Raw genomic sequence first — 13949 nt, 5'->3', positions numbered from 1 at the left:
ATTTTTTTTAACGTTTTATTTATTTTTGAGACAGAGAGAGACGGAGCATGAACAGGGGAGGGTCAGCGAGAGGGAGACACAGAATCTGAAACAGGCTCCAGGCTCTGAGCTGTCAGCACAGAGCCTGACGCAGGGCTCGAACTCAGGGACCGCGAGATCATGACCTGAGCCAAAGTCGGCGGCCCAACCGACTGAGCCACCCAGGCGCCCCTGAGCATCTGACTCTTGATTTCAGCTCAGGTCATGATCCCAGGGCCATGGGATCAAGCCCCACATTTGATTCTGCTCTGAGCATGGAGCTTGCTTAAGATTCTCTCTCTCTCTCTCTCTCTCTCTCACTTGCCCACTCGCTCTCGCTCTCTGTCTCTCCCCTACCTCCCACCCCTCCCCTGCACTCACTTGTACTCATGCTCTCTCTCTCTCTCAAAAAAAAGAAAAAAACAAAAAAAATTTGACTCATTTTCTTATCTGCTTGCTACCCATTTCTCTCCTTTCCTCCAAGCAAAACTCATAAAAGTCTATACTCACAGTCTCTACTTTCTCTTTTCTCAGTCTCTTGAATCCCACTAAAATGCTCTGGTAGAAGTCACCAATGGCATTTGTAATGCTAAATCCAGTGGATAGTTCTCTTTCTTCATCTTAACTGACCTGCAACATTTGACTAAGGTGATCACTCTCTCCTTCTTAAATACATTCAGAACTTGGATTTGAACACTTTTCTTTCTGGATCCTCCTTCCCCATATTATCTCAGTCTTCATCTCTTTTCCATGGCCTCCAAAGTTAATCTAAGGCTCTCATCCTCTTTTCTATTTTCATTCAAACCCTAGGTCATCTCATCTGAAAGAATCCTCAAACTTGAAAGTGCCTACAGATCACCTGGGGATCATGATGAAGTGCCAACAGTTCAATAGTCCTGGGGCAGGGTATGAGAGTCTGCATTTCTAACAAGCTCTTAGATGCTGTCAATACTGGAAGTAGCAATGATGTAGTTCACTCTTACGGCGTGAAACATAACCCACATTTTGGTGATTTAAAAATTTTTTTTAATGTTTATTTATTTTTGAGAGAGAGAGAGAGAGAGAGAGAGAAAGCAGGGGAGGGGGGAGGGGCAGAGAGAGAGGGAGACACAGAATCTGAAGCAGGCTCCAGGCTCTGAGTTGTCAGCACAGAGCCGGATGCAGGGCTGGAACTCACAAGCTGTGAGATCGTGACCTGAGCTGAAGTCAGCAGCTTAACTGACTGAGCCACCCAGGCACCCCGTGGTGATTTTTATATTTCTGTCTTTACTCTGGACCTCTCTCCTCAACTTCAGACACATATATATTCAACTGTTCATTTAACATTCCACTTGGATATCTCAACATGTCTAAAACAGGTTCTGGATCCTGTACCTCCCCCCCTCCAGCTTTTCCTTCAGTTTTCCCAATCTCCAAAAATAACAATTTCATCCTTAAAGCTTCTAAGACCAAAAGTCTTAGCACCTTCCTTGAGTCTTCTTCTTTCTCATCATATATCCAATTCATCATCAAATTTTGTTGCTTCTATCTTTAAGATACATATGTGCAGAATCCAACCACCTCTCAGCTACACCACTGTTGCCCCTTGGTCTGACCTGCTGGTCTCTCCCTGGGAATATTGCAATAGATTCCTAACTGGTCTCTGTGCTTACACTCTCCCTCTTTCAGTCTAGTCTCAACACAGCAGCAGAGTGACCCTGTAGAATATAACTCTAATCACTTTATTTCTCACTCAAAACACCTTAATGGTTTCCCTTATTACTTGGAGTAAAAGCTAGTGTTGCTACAGAAGCCCATATTATCTTCCCCAAACTTCCACCTTTCTTTATCCCTGTGATTCTATCTTCCTCTCTAATCTGGACACAGTGTCTCTGTCCTATTCCTCCAATGTACCAACTGTGATTCTGCCTTTGCTTTTGTTCTTGCATCTGCCTCAAATACTCTTCTTCAGCATACCCGTATAACTTACTTCCTCACTTCATTCAGGCCTCTGTTTAATTGTCACCTTACCGATGAGGGCTTTTCTGCCTATGGAATGTAAAAATATCACTCTAATTCTCTGCCTTATTTTCCTCCTTAATTACCATCTGTTATATTACAAAGTTTAACCATGGATTTTCTGTCTCTGCCCACTAGAACATAAGCCCCATGAGACTGAGAACTTTACCTTTTTGGTTTGCTGCTATATCTCTAGCACCTAGAACACATAGATGGCACTCAACCTGTTGAATATCTGGTTAAGAATTCTCACTTGATGTCACCACCAATTTTTTTACATAAGTGCCGCTACAGTACCCTCAGGTGTCAGGCACCACTCTACTGTTGTTATCCTCGGTTGACAAACTTCAGTCTATCTGTTCAACCTGCTGCTGTGCTCCACTAGTTTCCTGAGCATCACTGCTCCTTTATCCCACTTTGAAAGCCCAATCTACCAGGTCAATGATTCTTAGCTGGTGGTACATTAGAATTACCTGGAGAGCACTTTAAGTGATCAGTAACCTAACCCCATTGTCCCAAGATTCTTCTTTGATTGGGTTGAGATGGGGCTTTGTTCCCATGTTTTCTCAAGTTCTCTAGATTTTCAAAATATGCATCCAGATTTCACAATGACTGCTCTGATGATTATCACTATCTTAGTTTAGCCACATAATAAAACACCACCGACTAGGTGACTTAAACAACAGAATTCTTTCTCACATTTCTGGAGGCTGGAAGTCTAAGATTAAGGTGCCAGCAGATCTGGTGTCCGGCGAGAGCTGTCTTCCTAGTTCACACCAACCTTCTCATTGCGTCCTTGTGGAAAAAGGACCAGAGAGCATTCTGGGATCTCTTATAAGGGCACTAATTTCATTTGAAGGCTCCACCCCCATGACCTAATTTCCTCCTAACGGCTCCACCTCCTGATAGCATCACCTTAGTATTAGGGCTTTAACATATGAATTTGGTGAGGGCAGGCCAATGGACACAAATATACAGTCCCTAGGAATCACTTTGACTTCAAAAGGATAGTTTAGGTTAGTGGCTTTTTAAAACTTGAATGTGAATAGTAATCACCTGGAGGGTTTGTTAAAACAGTTTCCTGAGCAAATCCAAATGATTCTAATTCAGTAGTTAGGGGAGGGGCGCTTGAGTTTACTTTTCTAAACTCCTAGGTTTAGATGGCTAGATGCTGTAGACCTCAGGACCATGCTTCAAAACCACTGGTCTAGTTCTTTCAGGTTGATTAATATCTCTGTGGAGTAACTTCCAGTATCTTTCCAGGGATTGAGTTGAGGAGTTCTTAGTGGGATAGCATTTCCTGCAATCCTGGCCATATCCTCCAGGCACCCCCTCCTGGAGATCCCACAGTGCAGCTGAGGTTCTTCCATTCTTCCTTTCCTCAAAATAAATCCCTCCTCAGTAGTGAGGACAGAGGTAATTTTCCTTTTTTGGAAAGCTTGACTCCAAATTGTGCATTGATTTAGTACTTATTGATAGTATACAAGTCTTTATTAAGCTCCTATTATGTACAAGGCACCATGCTGGACATTGGAGAATACAAGTGTGTTCTTGCCTTAGCAAATTTAATCACCTGTCCCAAAGTGTTTTTCTGAATTTCTTCCAAGGATCAACAGGTAACCTATGGGATTGTTTCAGAATTCTCCAGATGGGAATGCAGATTAAGCATCAGTGGGAATCAGGATGGTTGATATGCAAATGTTTTCCAGCCAGTGGTAAGGATTTTCCTTGCCGAATAAAAGTTCTAGACCAACCCTCCCCAAAACACAGAGTGTAAGTGGCACATGGAATTAGGGTTGCATGGGATATATATACTGGGAAACATTTCATATGATATTCCGCTCTTACAGAATCAAAAATGCACCTTTGCATATTATAGGCTCTGAGAAGTCTTGTGGTAACCTATAACATCCTACCATACAGACTGAGAAACTATGGATACAAGTTAATCCAAACCCTTTGTTATTTATTACACCTTTGTAGACTTTGGAATATGTTAAAAGGAACCACTCAAACATTAGCAAAGACTATTAAAAACTAATTACAGAGCCACAAACGTGATTCTTGGTAGTGCTGGAAAACATGAGCTTGAATGTGCTGTGAGCATTCTGGTTTTCTGAGATTTTCTGATGTTTAAGACTCTGTGAGGGTAGAGAAGGGCTAGTAGGTTCTCTAAAGAGGAAAGCATGACTAGGCAGTGATTCTCTGAGTCTGTGTTGTGAACTCAGATGACATTCCTCAGATTAGAAATGAATCTAAATTTTCCAGGGTCTCAAAATCCAGGAGTGAGATGTGATTTCTGGAAAGACCTGTAACCTCTCTGAGGCTGACAGTTCCTAGAAACTCCTCAGACTGTGTAAGAAACAAAATGAGAATTACATATAAAAAGCAACTGGCACATAGTTAGTGGGGAAAAAAACCAGATTCAAAGAGTTACTCAGGAGGTAAAAGATCAGAAAAAATTGAAAACTAGAGGGATTAGTGTTAAACTGAATGACAACTTCTAGAACACCAAAGTGAAGAGCTCTGTAGATCTGCTTTCCAGTGGGGGAAAAAACATTACTGGTAAAATTATCAAACAACCATTGAAACTCTCTGGAAATTGTCCTAATGGGACACAGCAAATGAACAAGTATTTGTTCAAGAAAATATAGTAAATCTTAGAACAACAGAAGTCTATGGCACTTTAGCCACAGTTTGCTCCCTCTTCCCTCCCCTAGCTGTGTGACAGAAGCTCTACTCCAGTTGCTGTGGCCAAGAAGGTGGGGTTCCATCTCCTTAAAGGTCATGGTCTAGGACCAGAGTGTTTCCCTGGAGGTGTGGGCAAATGGCATTTCTCATCCCCTCATTCCACAGCTCTGTGTTGCAAAGGCTCACTCCAGATGAGTGAAATAGGGAGGTGAGGGGCTCCCTTCCCCCACCCACTCTCCATTGTCAGGCAGAGGCTCAATCCAGGTATGGCAGGCCAAGAATATTGCCCTCACTCCAGCTCATTCATAGCATGGAAGTTCTATACCAGGAGAGGCAAGCTTAGAAGACCAGGTTCTACTACCCTCAGTCAACACTTTGCTATAAAGCTGGGGCGTAGCTCCAAGAGAAGTGGAAACTGTACTTGCTCCCAGCTCCAGAGTAGTGGATCACAGATTTTGACCAGGTAGAAAGTCACACCATAAGGACAGAGAACTCTCCCCACCCCCCACCCCCAAACTGCCTTTATTTGGGACAGAGTGTGGGAAGCTCAAGCCTGAAGACACTCTCAGAAACAAGGGAGAATCAGGTGGTAAGCAATTGAGAGTAGGCTGGTAACTACAAGAGAACAACAAGCACAAGAAACTAAACCATTTGGCCAGCTAGTTTATCAGAGAGAACCAGGGGGAGAGATGGCTAAGAAAAAATAAAATAAACAGATCTAAATATGTCTCCAGTTGGTAGCACAATCACACAGAGAGGGATTCTTCCAAGTGATTTGAAAGCATAGTAATTTGCCTGCATCTCTCTGGTAGAATATACCCTAAAGATGAAAATAACTTGAGGGAAAATAAGAAAAAGGAAATTAAATATTCTTCAGTAATCATAGTGTTGGTATTGTGTTGTAGTATTATTTTGAAACTGGAATGGGACAGAACAAGTGAATATATAATATCTGAATTCTTATCATTGTTGGGGTTGTTGAGAGGTGGGATTCTTGGCATGGAAGAAAGAAAATAGAGATAGAAGATAGAAGAGGGTAAGCAAAACTCCAAAGTACTGAATTTGAATTAGAATTAATAGTATAAACTTAAAAAATATTTTCATGATAGCAAATATATAAATAGGTAAAGATATAGACATAGAAATAGACATATACAGAGTTGTATCTCTTTGCTCAGTTCAAATCCACTATATATTTTATTTATTTCTTAGGTCAATCCATTGAAAAGACTAATCCAAGGACCAATTCAATAGTAATGAGCAACTCTAGTGACCAGATTTTGGTCTTCAAATACCAGTTCCCACTGAAAAGAACAAGGGCTCCTTGCAGAAATGGTTAAGTCCATGTCTGAAAGTAAGCTTAGAATATATATGATTCAGCTTAGAATACCTTCTCATACAAAAATTCAAGGAAACTGTCGAAACCTATTAGGGTGTGTCAAAAAAAAAAAACTCAGGGGCTAACTAGAAGAAGCCTTTGGATCTTACAGTTTATAAGAAATAGGACAAACTTGTTAAACAAAACCATGGAGATGAAAATAGCAAAATACAGACTGTGGAAAATTGCAAAGGATAGACAACCCCATTCTTCAACCAGTAAGTTGCATGGAAAAAAGAAAATAGAGGGAGACTCCATAAAGGGACTTAAGAGATATATGAACCAATCACAATGTATAAACCTTAATTGGATTTGATTCAAACAAACTACAGGTAGTCTATGTTTTGAACTGTTCAGATATGAACGAATTTCTGTTACCACAATTTGGTTAAATAATACAGTCCCTCAGCAACATGGTTCAGATTTCAGTTACCACAGTATTATCCACGGTGAATTACTGCATGAAGTATAAACGTCACTACTAGCTTTTCAGTCCATAAATCACTATATAAATAATAGGTTTGCACCATGCTCAGTGACCATTTATTTCAGGCTGTGGGTGATTGGTCACTGTGCAATTGTTACTCAGTACATGCACAAACAACAAAGTGTGTGGAGTGTGTGGTTATGTTGTCTCCTTGTCTCTCAGTGATAAACCCACATGATAGTTTACAAAAATGGAGACTCCAAAGATGGCCAACAGAGGTGAAAATGAAGCAGAGGTTAAAAAGTGATAATGCTGGAAGTGAAATTCAATCGAATTTGAGTGGAGTTACAGAAGTGAGAGCCGACCGTGGGCATGGTGACACTGCAGCCACTCAAGAGACTGCAGCTATGCGGCCAGAAGAAATGAGTGAAGGCAAACAGGGACATAAATGGGGAAGGTGGTTGTCACAAAAAGACAAGACGGCCCAAGAAAGTGACATCAGCAAAAATCTTGACATTAAACAAATCTTGGAGATATTTCATAACGTTGGAGCCACCAAGGATAAAATGTCAGAAGCCAATCCAAACCTAGGAAGGAGTTGCCAAGAAACAGAAGAGACGCTGTCTTCACATAGTAAGTTTCTTGATCAGAAGACAAGCACTGCTCAAATTCGTCTTGATAAGTATTTTACCAAGAAATAAAACACTTTAATTCTCAATGTTCCTAATGTTTTAAACTACAGCGTACTAAATAAATATGTTTTACTAGGTTTTTCATTTTCTTATATATGTATAACCTACAGTAAGGGAGTTTTAAGTGTTTAATTGTTTAACATATTTAAAGGTTGTGGAACTATTATAATTTTCCCCCTTAACTATTTATATTATCTTTGCATGGTCACTTTTATAGTTCCATACTACTGTGCAAAACAAAGGCCATCTCTATTTGTTAAAAAAAAATGAGACAGTGACACTTGTATATTGAGTGGATATTTAAAGATATTAAGGACTTTTTTTATGGCACTGTGGATAAGTTACAGAAAAGAGGGGGAATAAGAGAGAAAAGCCTTGTCTTTTAGAGATATATACAGCTAAAGTTATATAATGTCTGGGATTATATATCAGCCCCTAGAAACCACCATTCTACTATCTGTATGGAGTTTTTCTTGTTGTTTAAGAAAACAGAGAAAGCTTATTTCTTTATATTAAAGTTTTTAGTAAATTACAATTTTAATTTCACAAGAGTTAATTGCAAGGTGAATTTCTACATTTTTAAAGCATTCATACCAATACTTGTCAATCAAAATACAATTCAGTTTTAGTTTCATTTATCAGCACATCTATCATTCCTGATCATCGCTATTATTCCATCAATGTCTAGGTGAATGGGAGAGAATACAGCTAAAGAGTTATTGATATACCAAATCTTTTAGCTTAATTTCCAATATTCACAATGGTTTAAGAGGAAAAAGTCTTGGAGCTTCATTTAAGTTGGTTTGTGACTCTGTGTTCAATTTAGTAGTTGGCATGTGTTTTTTGGGAAAATCAGTTATCCTTACAATAGAACCAAATATCCACAAGGGGGCCATTCTTAAAGATCAATCTCTATTTTGATTTTGGAAGTTTGGAAGCCTGCAAATATTTGGAAGATTTTGTACTTTGATGAATGGGGGATATAAATTGTATCTTAATTTTTTATCCAGGTTACTATTCAGCATTATTGCTGCATTATTCATTTTGCTACATGAAATTAAAGGTCAGCATTAGCATATTCACCTAAACAAAAATTTTGACTGCCTTTTCCAATGCACTATATAATTTTACAACTAGAGAAACTGAGTTATTAAAAAAACGAGTATTCCTACCATAACAAATTAAGGATAAACCCTAAACTTCTGCTAAGAATTCTCACTTCTATGAGAAAGTACATAGATTCTAATTCCCCTAATTTCCTTTCTTTTCTTTCTTTTTAAAAAAATTCTTTAAAGAGAAAGTGAGAAAGAGAGGCAGGGGGGAGACAGACACACAGAGAGAGGGAATCTTAAGCAGTCTCCATGCTCAGTGCATAGCCTGACAAGGGGCTGGATCTCACAACCCTGGGATCATGACCTGAGCCAAAATCAAGAGTCAGACGCTCAACTGAGCCAAAATCAAGAGTCAGACGCTCAACTGACTGAGCCACCCAGGCACCACCTCCTTCCTCAATTCCCTTTCAACTGACAAATAATGACTTGCGTTTCTTCGGGTCTACACACTGGAAACTCCATATAGTTCCCAACCTATTGATACGGAATTCTCATGCCCTAATATATTTGTCCTGAATTTACAGGGTTGTTTTTTTTTTTTTTTATTGTATCTTTTAATAAGGAATTGGTTGTCCACACCTGTTTTAACAGGTCAAACAGGTTTTTACATTAAACCCTTTAAACCTCTTTCTAAATTGTCTTCCACATAGTATTTGAGGTTCTTTATTTAGCAAACTACTAAAATATTTACACTGGGGGTTTTATTAGCCTTTCACTCTAATACATAACAATTTCCCAGACCTGGAAAGTCCCTGGTTACTGGAAGGAAATGTATTTGTTGTAAGCTTTAGTTTTTTTCTCATAAAGAGGAAGAACAAAGTAAAAGGGCTGAGAAATAAATGAAACAAGTGTGTGTCAGATGGGAGTGAGTGAGGTCAGATGGCATAGACTGAGACGTGTAAAACCCAACTCACAACTTGCATATAAAAACAATTAGCTAGGGGCACCTGGGTGGCTCAGTCAGTTGTGTCCGACTTCGGCTCAAGTCGTGATCTTGCAGTTTGTGAGTTCAAGCCCCACATGGGGCTCTGTGCTGACAGCTCAGAGCCTGGAGCCTGCCTCAGATTCTGTGTCTCTCCCCTCTCTCTGCCCCTACCATGCTCATGCTCTGTCTCTCAATAATAAAAAAAAAAGTTTAAAAAATTAGCTAAAAGTAGGAAGTCTGTGACCAAAATAGTTTTTAAAAAAATTATTTATTTTTTAATTTACGTACAAGTTAGCAAAAAGTGCAACAATGATTTCAGGAGTGGATTCCTTAATGCCCCTTACCCATTTAGCCCACTCCTCTCCCACAACCCCTCCAGCAACCCTTTGTTTGTTCTCCATATTTAAGAGTCTCTTATGTTTTGTCCCCCTCCCTGTTTTTTTTTTAATTTTTTTTAACGTTTATTTATTTTTGAGACAGAGAGAGAGCATGAACAGGGGAGGGTCAGAAAAAGAGGGAGACACAGAATCTGAAACAGGCTCTAGGCTCTGAGCTGTCAGCACAGAGCCCGAAACGGGGCTTGAACTCATGGACCGCAAGATCATGACCTGAGCCGAAGTTGGACGCTTAACCGACTGAGCCACACAGGCGCGCCCCCCCTCCCCCCGTTTTTATATTATTTTTGCTTCCCTTCCCTTACGTTCATCTGTTCTGTGTCTTAAAGTCCTCGTATGAGTGAAATCATATGATATTTATCTTTCTCTGACTAATTTCACTTAGCATAATACTGTCTAGTTCCATCCACATAGTTGCAAATGGCAAGATTTCATTCTTTTTGATTGCTGAGTAATACTCCATTGTACATGTATATACCACATCTTGTTTATCCATTCATTCATCCATCGATGGATATTTGGGCTCTTTTCATACTTTGGCTATTGTTGATAGTGATGCTATAAACATTGGGGTGCATGTGCCCCTTCAAAACAGCATACCTGTATCCCTTGGATAAATACCTAGCAGTGAATTTCCTGGGTCAAAGGGTAGTTCTAGTTTTAAGTTTTTGAGGAACCTCCATACTGTTTTCCAGAGGGGCTGCACAAGTTTGCATTCCCACCAGCAGTGCAAAAGAGATCCTCTTTCTCCGCATCCTCGCCAACATCTGTTGTTGCCTGAGTTGTTAATGTTAACCATTCTGACAGGTGTGAGGTGGTATCTCATTGTGATTTTGATTTGTATTTCCCTGATGATGAGTGGTGTTGAGCATTTTTTCATATGTCAGTTTTGCCATCTGGAAGTCTTCTTTGGAGAAGTGTCTCTTCATGTCTTTTGCCCATTTCTTCACTGCTTTTTGGGTGTTGAGTTTGATCAGTTCTTTATAGATTTTTGGATACTAACCCTTTATGTGATATGTCATTTGCAAATATCTTCTCCCATTCCAGTGGTTGCCTTTTAGTTTTGCTGATTGTTTCCTTCACTGTGCAGAAGCTTTTTATTTTGATGAAGTCCCAGTAGTTCATTTTTGCTTTTGTTTCCCTTGCCTCCAGAGACATGTTGAGTAAGGTACTGAGGCCAAAGTCAAAGAGGTTTTTGCCTGCTTTTTTCTCGAGGACTTTGATGGCTTCCTGTCTTACATTTATGTCTTTCATCCATTTTTAGTTGTGTATGGTGTAAGAAAGTGGTCCACGTTCATTCTTCTGTATGTTGCTGTCCAGTTTTCCCAGCACCACTTGCTGAAGAGGCTGTCTTTATTCCATTGGATATTCTTTCCTGCTTTGTCAAAGATTAGTTGGCCATACGTTTGTGCGTTCCATTTCTGGGTTCTCTATTCTGTTCCATTGATCTGAGTGTTTGTTTTTGTGCTAAGTTTATTTATTTATTTTTTTCATGTTCAGGAGAAGGGAAAAAAATCCAATATAATGAAACACCAACTGTTAGGCTGAGCAATGCAGCTTGGGTGAGCAACATTGACTTTCCATGTTGTTTCAGTGGTTTTCTTCTTAAAGTGGTCTTTCAGAACTATGGATTCTTTTGTCACATGTAGTTTGCATTTGACTCCTTGTACCTGCAAAGCTCCTTTTTTTTTTTTTTAAACTCAAAATGAGCTACAAAGACTCCTGGTTTCAAATCTGGCACATAAGAAGCTTAGAAGTCACGACTCCAACCTAACAACAAGTAAAAAGTTGAGCAAACTGAAAAAACAATAACTCGTTTTAAATATGTCAGAGAAGTAAGGTCACAGGGCAAGCTGCTGAAGGTGTAGAAACAGACAGGTGGATACAGAGAGGTGTAGAAACAGACAGGTGGATACAGAGAATCACAACTTACTGAGTAGAAACCACCAAGCAGAAACCCCTGGAACCAGTACTGGGGTAGGAAAATTTGCACTGTAATTGATGGATTTCTAGAGGCTCAGTGTGGATAAGCCTGAGAGATGAAAATTCTAAGACCCAGTCTTCAGAGGAGAGGGACCAACACTTTCATGAGTTTTACCTCCAGGAGCTCAAACAGGTACTCATAATAAAGATAAGTAAAAGTTCCCTCCTGCTTCCAGCAGACAGTGGGGGGAAATTAAGCATTTTGAAAAAAATACCAGCGCATTCTGTTTTTCTTACCAAGGCCTACCGTCAGGACAAACTATTTTACCAGAGCCTGACTTACCTGGGGAAAAGAAATATCCAATTCCAGTGTATTCCAGCCATCGTGTTCCACTTGAGAGAGAGGACAGAAAGCTGAGAAGCACTAGTGAAGTTCACAATACCAAAAGACAGAGACCTAATTATAAGATTACAGAATCCTTGCCTCCCCCCACTCCCACATTACACTACATAACTGAAGATCTCTTGACCAGAGTTCCTTTTTCCTGCTACATCATGTCTCACTTTTAACAAAAAATTACAGGGTATTCTAAAAGGCAAAAAACACAGTTTGAAGGGATTAAGTAAGCATTAAGACTAGATTCTGATATGACAGGAATGTTGAAATTATCAGACCAAGAATACATAAAAACCATGATGAATATCTAAAGGCTCTAATAAAGAAAGCAGACGAGATACAAGAACAGGTGAATAATGTAAGCAGTGAGATGGAAATTCTAATAAAGAATCAAATAGAAATGCTGAAGGTCAAAACATTGTAACAGAAACGAAGAATGCCTTTGATTATCTTATTAGTAGATGGAACATGGCTGAGGAAAGAATCCTTCAGCTTGAAGATATGAGAGTAGGAACCTCCAAACTTAAAAGTATAGAAAAAATAGACTGAAAAAAAAACCCTGAATATCCAAGAAGCATGGTCAGTTACAAAAAGTATAAAATACCTGTAAATGGAATACCAGAAGAAGAAAGAGAGACAAAAGAAATATTTTAAGCAATAATGACTGAAAATTTCTGCAAATTAATGTCAAAAACTAAACCACAGGTCCAGTAAGCTCAGTGAACACCAAACAGGATAAATGCCAAAAAACCTCACCTCAAACCTAGGCATCTTCAAAGTGCAGAAACTCAATAACAAAGAAAAAAAACTTGAAAGAAGCCAGAGGAAAAAACACTACCTATGAGGAGAAAAGGTAAGAATTACATCTGACTATTCCTCAAAAAACATGCAGGCAAGAAGAGTAGAGTGAGATATTTAAAGTGGTTAGAAGAATAAAAAAATCCCCAGCAACCTAGAATTCAGTAGTCCGCAAAATTATCCTACAAAAGTAAAGGACAAATAAAGACAGTCTCAAACAAACAAAAACTGATGGAATTTGTAGCCAGTAGACCTACTTTGAAAGAAATGTTAAAAGAAGCTCTTCAGAGAAAAGAGAAATTATTTAGGCCTGAAACTCGGATCCACAAAAAAAAAAAAAAAAAAAAAAGCATCAGAGAATGAATAAGTGAAGGTAAAATAAAATAAAAACTTTTAATTTTCTTACTTTTTCCCAAAACCAAACAAATATTTATTATTGAACCAACTAACCAACTTATGGGTGCAGAAACAAAGTGACAGAAAAATCACATCCAATAAAACATGTGTATTGTTCAAGTAGTAATGATGTTTACAGAGTGATATGGTACGAGCAAGTAACCTTCATGCAGCATAAATATGCGTTCCATCTCACGTGTGACTCCTTCGAGACCCAGGTTCTTGGTTCTTCTCCAATGTCTCTTCTTGGATTTGTACTTGATTTTATTACCAGCTTTCATCCAAACCCACTGGGGAATGGGAAAATTCGGCTTTCATTTTTTGGCCAGGAATTGCTTGATCCTGAAAGTCTTGTGAGAAAACATGGCAAGGAGCAGTCAGCCACACACATCACCATGGCAGAGAAAAGGAGAGCTTATTTCTTCTTATTCTTAATTGATCTAAAAACTTACAGTCTGTTTGATAAGTAGTAGCAACAATGTATTTAATTATATATACTGTGTATATAAATAATCTTATGTATAAATGAAATGAAATTAATGACAGCAATGATACAGGGAACAAGAGAGGTAAATTAGTAATATTTTCTTATTATGAAGTGCTTGCACTACCAATGCAATGGTAGAGTGTTATTAAAAGGGACTTGGATTAGTTGTAAACATATATTGCAATCACTAAAAGAAAAGCAAGAAAAAAAAAGAAATACAATTGATATGCTAAGGAGGGAAAATGAAATCATACAAAATCCTCAAAGCCACAAAGGGGAGGAAAAAATTAGAAAGTAAAAAATAGTCAATAG

General features: G+C 38.9%; 1 pseudogene; it reads right to left on the bottom strand.

Annotated features, from left to right (window-relative positions):
• Nucleotides 1-13266: 13266 nt before the first annotated feature.
• LOC128775482 (60S ribosomal protein L39-like) lies at nucleotides 13267-13515 on the bottom strand (annotated as a pseudogene).
• Nucleotides 13516-13949: the final 434 nt, after the last annotated feature.

The sequence above is a fragment of the Panthera pardus genome, unplaced genomic scaffold (assembly GCF_024362965.1).
Source record: "Panthera pardus isolate Hobbes unplaced genomic scaffold, ASM2436296v1 HiC_scaffold_8, whole genome shotgun sequence".
NCBI classification, from domain to species: Eukaryota; Metazoa; Chordata; class Mammalia; order Carnivora; family Felidae; genus Panthera; species Panthera pardus.
This window is presented reverse-complemented; position numbering and strand designations above follow the sequence as displayed.